Raw genomic sequence first — 10,713 nt, 5'->3', positions numbered from 1 at the left:
TTCATTAGTCATTGGTACTTATCATCAACCTGGGTAATTTAACAAATTACCCTCTGCTGTTATTCTGAATTCCTTCCATGTTCATTCAGTGCCCTCCTCATGTGTCCTTCAACCTTGCTTAGAACCTAAGAGCATCCCCCATACTGTATCCTATTAGCAAACCTAAGTTCTATCTTGTCTGCTAAGAGCTCAGAGAGGATGAGGAAGAGTCCATCTCTGGGCAGATCAGGAAAAAAATCTATAGAAAATGAACTTTTTAAGTTAAATATTGGGTCTAACCAGGAAATGTATGTGGGGTGCAAATGTGTATTTACATGTGTATGGGGTGTTTGTGTGTGTGTCATTTGCATGCCGATCACTCATCCATTCTCTGTGAAGAGAACAGTATGCACAGATACCTGTGGCGTGACCGGGAAGGTAATTCTCAAGAGGAGACTGTGTTCTGGGACAGGGCAGGTGACCTCTATACAGATTGGCTTCAAATATGAATTCTAAGAGAAACTGTTGGTGGGAATGTTAACCAGTGCAGCCACTATGGAAATGGAGGCCCAACGGATCCTCAAAAAACTGATATAGAATACCTATATGCCCAAGCTGTGCCACTCTAGAGTATACAACTGAAGGACCCTACGTCAGCATACCATAGAGATACCTGCACATCCATGTGTACAGTAGCACTGTTCACAATAATCAAGGTACACAGTCTTCTAGATGCCCGTCAACAGATACATGGATAAAGGAAATATGGTGCATATGTACAGTTGATAGCTTTTGATTGTGTTTTTTCTCTTTGGGCCCAAAATAAGAATGAAATCATGTCATTTGTAGGAAAATAGACTGGAGATCGTTAGGTGAAAAGCTAGACTTAAGAAGACAGTATCATATCTTCTCTCATGTGGACTCTAGACTTCAATATACGTGGACATGACAGTAGGATGGAACTGCTGGAGAGAGGATGGGAGGGTAGGAGGGAATAAGAAAGATAATAGGCAGGGATAAAGACATAATATTACATATGTTATCTCATGCCAAGTCTAGTTTTAAGTGTGTGAGCGTGTGTGCATATGCACATGTCATGGTGTATGTGTGTCACAGCACACATTTAGAGATCAGAGGACAACTTAAAGGAATTGATTCTCTTCCACCACATGGATCTCAGGGATCAAACTCAGGTCATCTGGCTTAGCAAAAAGTGCTTTTACCTGCTGCACCATGTCACCGGACCCTTTTCTTTCTTTTGTGCAGAGTCTCAGTCTAGTTCAGGATGGCCTAGAATTCACTATGTAGTCCAGGCTAGCTTTGAACTTGCAGCAGCTTTCCTGCCACAGTCTCCTAAATGCTAAGATTACAAATATGAGCCACTATTATTGGGGGGCAGGGCAGAGGGAGACCGCCAGGGATGGAGGAAATGGGGGACAAAGGGAAATATGAGTAAGATACAAGGATGTATATGAAAATGTCACATACCTAACAGTCCATTATTTTATAGATAATAAATTTTAATGTAGAAGATAAGTAGGCGGCTGGGTGGTGGTGGCGCATGCCTTTAATCCCAGCACACAGCAGAGGCAGGCAGATCTTTGTGAGTTCGAGGCCAGCCTGGGCTACAGAGTGAGTTCCAGGAAAGGCACAAAAGCTACACAGAGAAACCCTGTTTTGAAAACACCCCCCCAAAAAAATAATAATAATAAGTAGGCATTTTTAGTACTTCCTTGCTGTAAAAGTTGGGTAAGTCTACCAGTCTTTTTTTTTTCTCAGCCTTGGTTTTCTTGTCTGTAAAATGAGGTGATGACCATAACTACATTCTGGGATTGTGGTGAGGAGCTGAATGAGATAATGCATTTGAAATACTGAGCTTGTTTGCTTGCCCACCATAACTAGATGGTAAGGATACCACACACTTGGTTGTAGGAATAGAGAAATCAATCTTTAACTGACAGGGACCCTTCTTCCCTATGGGCTTGCATTCATAGTGCTGGAAGGTGCTATTCAGGCTGCTGGGTGGGGAGGAAGGCCATCCAAGTCTTACCCAGTGCTGGACCTGCATGCTACAATGATGGCCCGCCAGAAAAGGTGTACCTGCCGGTGCAACAGTGGTATGACTGTTATGGTCATAACCAACTGTTTTCTAGTTGGATCTCAGGCCTACTCTGCAGGACAGGATTTATGGCTAATGCCATAAACCTGGCCGAAAGTCCAGGGATGGATCAGAGGCTGTAGGGGGAACCTACTACTGTGGTTTTGCTAAATGCTTATGTTTCAAACTGTCTTCTAAATATTTATGTTATACCTATAAATTAGAGTGCTCTCAACCTTGGTCAGAGTAGCACATGGTATGCCCTAAGTCAGTATGAACTTCTGGTCTTCAGTACGAGGATTGTCCTTACAGTTGTTTCCTGACTTAATAAAGCAGCTGCCATGCCAGGTATGGTGTTGCAGGCCTCAGGAAGCCGAAGCAGGACAATTTCAAGCTCAGTGCCCGCTTGGGCAACTGACTGGGACCTTGTTTTAAGCTACACTTTAAAAAGAGCTCAGGTGGTTGTAGAGAAAAGTCTTAGTGGTTACGAGCACTCGCTGGTTCAGTCCTCGGCACCCACGTGGTAGCTTACGACATTTATACACACATAAAAATAACCAAAGGGCCTGGGATGTTAGAGTTCTTACTTAGGTGTGCAAGTTCTATCTCCAGAACTACAAGAACAAACCAACAGTGGCTGTTTCTAAAAGGGAGGAAGAGACGCCAGTTTTCTGAATAATGACAAGGACTAAGAGAAGGCAAATGGCCTCATCCATCAGTAGCTCAGTTGGGTTTCTGAATCTCATTGTAAAAATGATGGCTTTTGTCTCAGGAAAACATGAAGGATGCATGGACAAAGCTTGTCGGATTTATATTCTAGAAGTGCACAGGAGGTGTGGTGGAGCAAAAGTGTGTTTGGAGAAACCTTCCTCATGAAGGAAAAGGTCCAAGAGAATGGGAGGGGGAAGTGTGAGTAGTCAGGAAGGTTGAGGGCATCCATGAAAAACAAATCCCGACATAGGAAGCCAGGGCTTTTATCTGGGAAGATGCTGCAAAGGAGGACGGGACAGGTAGAGGAGAGAGGGCAGAGTGAAGTCTGAACTCAGCACTGCTGGATCAGTGGGCAGGACTCTCAAGGGCTGGGTGAGCTGGGTGGTAAGTCTTCGGGCACTTGAGGTTCTGTCCAGGAGCCCCATGGCTATCTGTAGGGAGTCTAGGACCTCATGTCTGGGAGAAGCTTGTCTGGGTGGTTAGGCTGAGGGGAATTGTAGGCTTATGACCACCTTGGTTGGCGGAGGCAAAATTTTAAGTCCATCAATGTGAGCTGTCACCAATGGTCACTGCCACTTGTCTGGTCCTGGAGAGGGCATGAGGGTCACAATCAAGTGTCCAGATAGAACAAAGCCCCTCAAAGATGCAATGTGTGACTTTATTCATTTACAAACAAGGTCCCATATGGCCTAGGCTGGTCTTGGACTCACAACTTAACTGAGAATGACCTTGAATTTGTGATCCTCAGTGCTTCTATCTCCTGAGTGTTAGGATTACAGATATGTGCCACCATACACAGTTTATGTGGAGCTGGATATCAAACCCAGGGCCTTGTGCATGCCAGGCAAGCACTCTATCCACTAAACAACATCCCTACTCTGTGCTTTTACTTTTTAACACTCCACCTTCCTTTAAAATCTTTATACAGAATGTAAGGCACACAAAAAAGTGGTCTGCAAGTCTGTGTTTTGTTAAGAATGTCTGGCATCTATTGAACAAATATATGAGTGTGGTGGTTTGAATAGGAATGACCCCCATAGACTTTGAATGCTTGGCCCTTAGGAAGTCGCACTATTTGGAGGTGTGGCCTAGCTGGAGGAAGTGTGTCACTGTGGAGGCAGGCATTGGGGTCTTATATCCTCAAGCTAGGTCTCCTATGAAAGTCTCCTGTTGCCTGTAGATCAAGATGTAGAACTCTCAGCTCCTTCTCCAGCACCATGTCTGCCTGCACACCACCATGCTTCTTGCCATGATGGTAATGAACTAAACCTCTGAAACTATAAGCCAGCCACAATTAAATGTTTTCCTTCCAAACAAAAAGAGTTGCCTTAGTCATGGTGTCTCTTCACAGCAATAAAACCCTAAGACAGAGAGCCAGAGAGATTCTTTCCTTGTATTTAAATGGATCAAGGAAGCGAATAAAAATGGAGTAGAATGGGTTTGGGGCATGGCAAGAGGAGCCAAGAGACCATTGTTGTACTGGGTTTCTGACAGGTCCCTAGGAAAGCCACTCAGACTTGGACTGCAGACGGCCATTCTCCCAGGTGCACTGGTCTGTGAGCAAGGACAAAGTTTCCTGAGGCATTGGTCTGTTAAATTGCATTCTGCCCACTACCTAGAGACCCAGGCTGTACCCAAACCCTTGCATGACAGCTCATTGCCTTTTTTTTCTTTTTTCTTTTTTCTTTTTTTTTTTTTTTTTTTGGTTGTTTGGTTTGGTCTAGCTTCAGTATGGTGCCTAAGCTGGCCTGGAGCTCAGTAATCTTACTGCCTTAGGCCACATTTCAAAGCTGCTTGAATTTGTGTCTCCCAGATTATCTACAATTAAATGTATTTTTCCCTTGTTCTCAACCAAGTTAAATTTTATTCTCAGTTAACAGATGAAAATTCCATCTAACCCCCAGATTTTCTGATCTTGTTCAAGTAACAAGAATTTAAATTGCAATTACTTTTCAAACTTTCAGCTAGGATTGAGTGTAATGATTTAAATTCTATAATAAAACCTCAAATTTACAATGGGTTCAGTTTGGTAATTAGGATGCCTAACTCCTGTAGTCATTAAAACCTTGCTTGGTAGCCTTGAGTCTCCTCTCTGAACTCCAGCTGGAGAGTTAAGAAGGCAACGTGGTTGCCTGACTTCCTACATTTTCATTTCTCTTCATTCCAGATTGCCAACCTAAAGCGTCCTCTCTCTGGGACTGAGTGGGAGGTTAGAGGAGTTGAGGATCTTTGAGGCACATATCTTGTCTCCTTAAGCAATGGCTATTAAAAGTTGATACCATGGGAATACTTTTGGTAAAATGATCATTTGAGCTGGTAACTGAAGCTATAGAAATAGATGTTGAGGACAGAATACTGCATTAACAAAACATCTATCCACTAACACCTTACCGTAAATTAGAGGAGTTTATGGATGAGGTTGGAGTGGGGAACAGTGGGGAACTGGATGGAAGCAGAGGAAATTTGGAGGAAGTATAACTGGAGTTTTAGGGTGAAAGGCTGAGCTCCAACAGGCCAGGCTCACCACGCATCATATGCCAGTTAAAGGTGAGAAACAGATTTCATCCATGTGGCTACATACAGAAAACAGATAAAGGAGTCTAGTCCCCCATGTCATCTTTTAGGTGCTGATATGTAACGAATTGTTAGAAGGTCTTAGTAATAAAAACAAACCCAGTGCCAGTTATTGGGGTGAATGCCGAAAGATCAGAGAGACAGAACCAGCCACAGCTAACCTCACCTTGCCAATTCCTCAGCTGGTCTTGTTTCCTCAGACTGGAAGCCTCTGAGTCCTCATCTGGAATGAATCTCAGCTGAACTGCTGCTAAAAGCCTAAAAGTTTAACCAGCCTAACCAGGCTCTAGTTCCTGCCTCACGCCTTATATACCTTTCTGCTTCCTGCCATCACTTCCTGGGATTAAAGGTGTGTGTCACCATGCCTGGCTGTTCCCAGTGTGGCTTTGAACTCACAGAGATACAGATAGATCTCTGCCTTCGGAATGCTAGGATTAAAGGCGTGTGCACCACCATTTTCTGGCCTCTATATCTAGTGGCTGTTCTGTTCTCTGACCCCAGATAAGTTTATTAGGGTGCATAGTATTTTGGGGAACACAATATCACCACACTGATATGAACTTTAAACAGAAGAATTAAGGCAAAGGTCAGTAGGTGTGCTTGCTGAAGCAAACCTGGTCAAAGAGTCATCTAATTGATCAGCCTTAGCATGCAGACAGGCAGGTGTGGGGAAGACTTAGCAACCTGGGACTCCACTTGGCTTGGGCTTTGTCCACACTCATCTGACAGTGCACCTAGCAACCTAGGACCTTGCATTGAGCCACATACACACCCTACTCCAAGCAGTGTTCCCTAGCTCCCTTGGTGACTCCTTTTATGGCCACTTTCCATTTCGATATGGTCAGAACATGGCTAGGAGCTGGGAACAGGAGGCTGGTCTGACTGGAGCTAGTTTGGGTGCAAGCACAGTAAGTCAAATAGTCTCTGCTGGGTGACTCTACCTCTTTGGACTATGCATAACTGGATATGCATATGATTAGAATTTGATGATGCATGATGAAAAAGGACATGCACAGTGAGCTGAGCAAAGGCTCTCATCATCCAAGCCTGCCAATTACCCACAGGATACCCCTAAGCAACAAACTCATCCTGTACTAGCCCCAAACAATAACCAATGTCCTTGAGTACTTTAGCTCAAGGAGCTGACTGCTGGCTGGCAGCATGTCTGGCCTGTGCTGCCTTTGTTACCAGTACTGTGCTTCTGAATGAACCTGCTTGCTACTTTGCAGTCTGTGCAGCTCTTCAGTCCTTTGAATAAGATGTCAAGGACCTGCAGACAATGGGAGCCAGCAACCAACAGTAACAGCTCCAAGGCTGCAAGGTGGCCCCAAAAGTCCTTCTTGCTGCCATCACTTTGAAGCAGGGTAGACAGACAGGGAATATTAAGGGGACATGGGGATGGACAAAAGCCCCTCATTGTAGAGTCTGTTAGCAGCCTTTAACCAGGTAAGCATCAAAAATTCTATCATAGTGAACATTTGCTTTGAAGGTTACCAACAGACAGACAGTTCTCTTATAGAGAAATATTTTCAAATTAGTATGTTAAAATAGCCACCAACTAGGCTTTCAGTGTGAATGTATGTGTATGACCTCAAACCTGCAGTCGTCCTGCCTCAGCCTCCCAATTAGCTGGATTACAGGAGTACACCACAGCCACATGCAGATAATGGACTGGACCTTCCTCCCGTGATCCATAAGATCCTTTGATTCTTTTCTCCTTTGAAAATTGGAAGAGGTGTGTGTCTTTTTAAGATGGAATGTCTGCCCCATTTTCTTCAAGCCTGGATTAAATAAAAATCTCTTGTCTATGATAGCATAATTTATAAAGCATTCTCCAGGCTGAGAACAGAGACACTGAAGACAACTGGAGGCCAGTCACCTTCCCCAAAGAATGGTGAACCAATTCCATAGCCAGGTCTGTCTTCTGCCCTTTATCTCATGGATTTCTGTAGTTGTAAGACTGACCCAAACACAAAAGAGAGAGATTAGATTCTTTCTCTCTGGTTGGACCAAACTGCAAATAAACCCATTTTATTCCCTAATTTCTGTTCCCTAATTTCATTTAGAATACAGGAAATCCGAGGTCATGGACCTGTGTCCTGTAATATTGTATTACCATGTGCCTCATTAAAAGAGTTAAATGAAAAAAAGTGCTGGGCCTGCAAAATGGCTCAGCCAGTCAAAGCACTTGGAGTGGGAGTGGGGGAGAGAATCAACTTCCTAAAGTTGTCCTTTGACATGTACATAAGTACAATTACACACACACACACACACACACACACACACACACACACACACACAAACAAACAAATGGTTGAAAAGCCCTTAACGTTATGTAGCCAGTCAAGTATCAGCAAACTTTAAAGTCAGTGGGGTCAATCAGCAGTTTATAAACCAGGAAATGAAACCAAAGGACCTTGATTACTGAACAAAATAGTGGGATCTACCTGTAACCCTAGCTCCAGGGGATCCAGTGCTCCTTTCTGGCCTACACAGACACACACACACACACACACCAAGCACACACAAACATACACACATACACACACACACACACCCCGAGCCAATATTTAGAAAAAAGACAGATCATCAGGCATCAGACTTGAACAAAACCAGGACCCAGCTGTATATTGTCTGTGGGAAATTCACTTAAAGTATGAGAACATGGACATGTATAGCTTGAAAGGGTAAGTATGGAGAAAGTCATTCCATGCAAACACTAATCTGAAGAAAGTGAGAGTTTCAGTTTTGAAAGGGATCTTCTTAGGGGTAGTGACAGCCACTTCATAGTAAGAGTCCCTACTTCAGGAAGGCGTAATAAAGTTCGCATATGTGCACCTAATAACACAGCACTGAAACCCATGAGACAAAAGCACTGCAGGAAGAAATAGACGAAGCAGGCACCATCATCAGGCACTCTAAGACCTCTAGTGTTACCATTATCTTTTAACCCTGTAGTGGTAGCTCTAAGCTAGACCTTATGTAGTTTCCCTCAGGACAAGTTCAGCCTGTCACTTGTCCAGGAATCTGGAAGGACAGCAGGCAGACTCCTGGGCCCCTTCCTTTTATGCCGCTCTTTTAACTTTGGTTCTTTCTACTGCAAGCCCTGTTGTAGCAGATCACAACTTCACTCCTTGACTCTCCTCTCAGTGAGACTCTCTTGGGGCTTGCCATCCAAGTCATGACTGTGAAATTGTCCCCTGGGGCAACGACAGAGCACTCCTTTTGTGTCCTACTTCTCAGAGATCACATTCCTCTGCTTCCTGTGACCTGAAAACAGTTATCTCATCTATTTTGTGTAGTTTTGCTGATGTTTTGACAGGAGAATCAATCCAGTCTCAAGTGTTGCATCTTAGCTGGAAGTAGATGACGCCAGATCATTAAAAAAAAAAAAAGTACTGTGTTGTCTCTTCATAATTATCCACTGATTCGATGTGATGCCGTACAGGGATAGCCTTCTCTCCAACCCATCAAACTAACCTTTACCTACCCGAAAGTCCACAGTGGCTTGTCCTAAGTACATCATTCAATTTTGGTACAAACTGATAGTTTCTCCTTAAATTATTGAAAGTCTCCATAGAATGTCTGAATGAGATGGAAGTGAAGCTATTCACTGACAGATGGTAGCTAAGGCAATCTTTCAAATTCTCACTTTTCCAGTAACACTCTGAGAACTGAGTTTAAAGGCTTGTAAAAATGAGTCACATGACCATATACAGCTGCATGTACTGGAGCATCTCAGATGGTAGTGGTCAAGGCTCCCCCATGTGTCTGGGCGAAGCTCCCAACCAACATACTCAACAACAAAAACAAAACAAACAAATGTATGAAAACTCTGTGTTTTAGTTCTGTTCTCTTCTGTTGCCTTATTTTGTAGTCTATATTGATCTGTCTTCCAGATGAATGTTTTTCTTTGGGCCATTTTCTTCCCTTACAGGCACTCAGGGCTGATACATTAACTGCAGAGTTCTGTTTCCCTGCCACTTTCCAAAGTTAAATGTGGATCAGCCATACCGGCGGCACCTGCCCCACTGGTTTGCCTAATTTGCATGATGTCTGTGAACACATCTGGTGAGGATACAGTCCAGTTCTGTAGAACAATTCGTTCCCTTTTGTTGCCATGGTGGAGACGTGTCTGGGACCCTTGGTGTTTGCCAGAGAGAGCATTGTGAAGCTGTTTTGAACCTGGAAATTCTTTTCTCAGCAATTGTACTTACCTTCGGATTTCTTTTTTGGGTCATTCTGTCTGCAGTTGCCTCTCCTGGCTAAAACTACCGTCAAAATAATTATGTCTATGTCATACACAGCATTCAACACTATGATAATTATACAGACAACTAGTTGTGAGCAGGAAAGATCTGTCTGAAACGGAGAGCTGTTTGCAGGCTGTCTGCTACCCTCCAAACTGCAACACCAAAAAGCATGATGAAAAAAATGGAAAAGACATCAGGATTTGGGAGGCTGAGGCAGGAGGATTGTCAGAAGGTTGGGGCCAGCCTGGGCTACAAGGTGAGTTCTAAGCTAGCTATGAACCCCTATCTAAAAACAAAACAAAACAACAACAAAAAACAAAAACAAAAAAATACAAAACTTAAGAGCTGGGCATGGTGGCTTGCACCTATAACCTGAGCATTAGAAAAGTAGTCACAGGAAGTTCTGTAGCTCAAGATCATCTTCTATTACATGCCAAGTTCAAGGCCAGCCCAAGTTTCCTGATACCCTGTGTCAAAAAGCAAAACTGCAAAGAATCCATTGAGTACATTCCCTGGGAGCACCAGAGCCCAGGTCTCCTGTAGAACACAGAAGCTATGCTGTGGACAGGCTGCCCACGTGGGGATGTGGGCAGAGTCAAAAGTCTGTGATGCTACATGCGGCCTGTATGGACTAGTTCTGAGATACCTCTAGGGACAGTTAGAAATACTTAAGGAGATCTTGCATAGCTTGGAATCCTTTAACAGATACCTTAATACAGTATTAAAAAATACCACATTATTTGAGCTGTTAGTGGCCTGTGACATTATTTAGATCTCCCATTTAGAGACCTCAGATGTTTCCAAATCATATTCTAACCTCCCTCATCTCCCCTGATTATAATTTTGTTTTTAATTTTCAGTTGGTGCAGTGCTGGGAGGGAACCCAAGGCCTTGTGCATGACTGCTTAGTCAACCATTGAGGTATTTATCCCTAGCCAGCCTTTTTCCATGAGCAGCTTTCTGTATCACAGTTTAGCTTTCAAAAGTTCTTCCTTTTACAAATGAAAACCACGGTGATGATAATATCTTACATTTACTGACTAGGCTGAGCCCTTTACAAGGCTGCCTGCCATCCCATAACCACATTACAGAGAAGAC

The sequence above is a fragment of the Peromyscus eremicus genome, chromosome 3 (assembly GCF_949786415.1).
Source record: "Peromyscus eremicus chromosome 3, PerEre_H2_v1, whole genome shotgun sequence".
Taxonomy (NCBI): Eukaryota; Metazoa; Chordata; class Mammalia; order Rodentia; family Cricetidae; genus Peromyscus; species Peromyscus eremicus.
The sequence above is the reverse complement of the archived record's forward strand: the minus strand, read 5'-3'. Positions refer to the sequence as shown.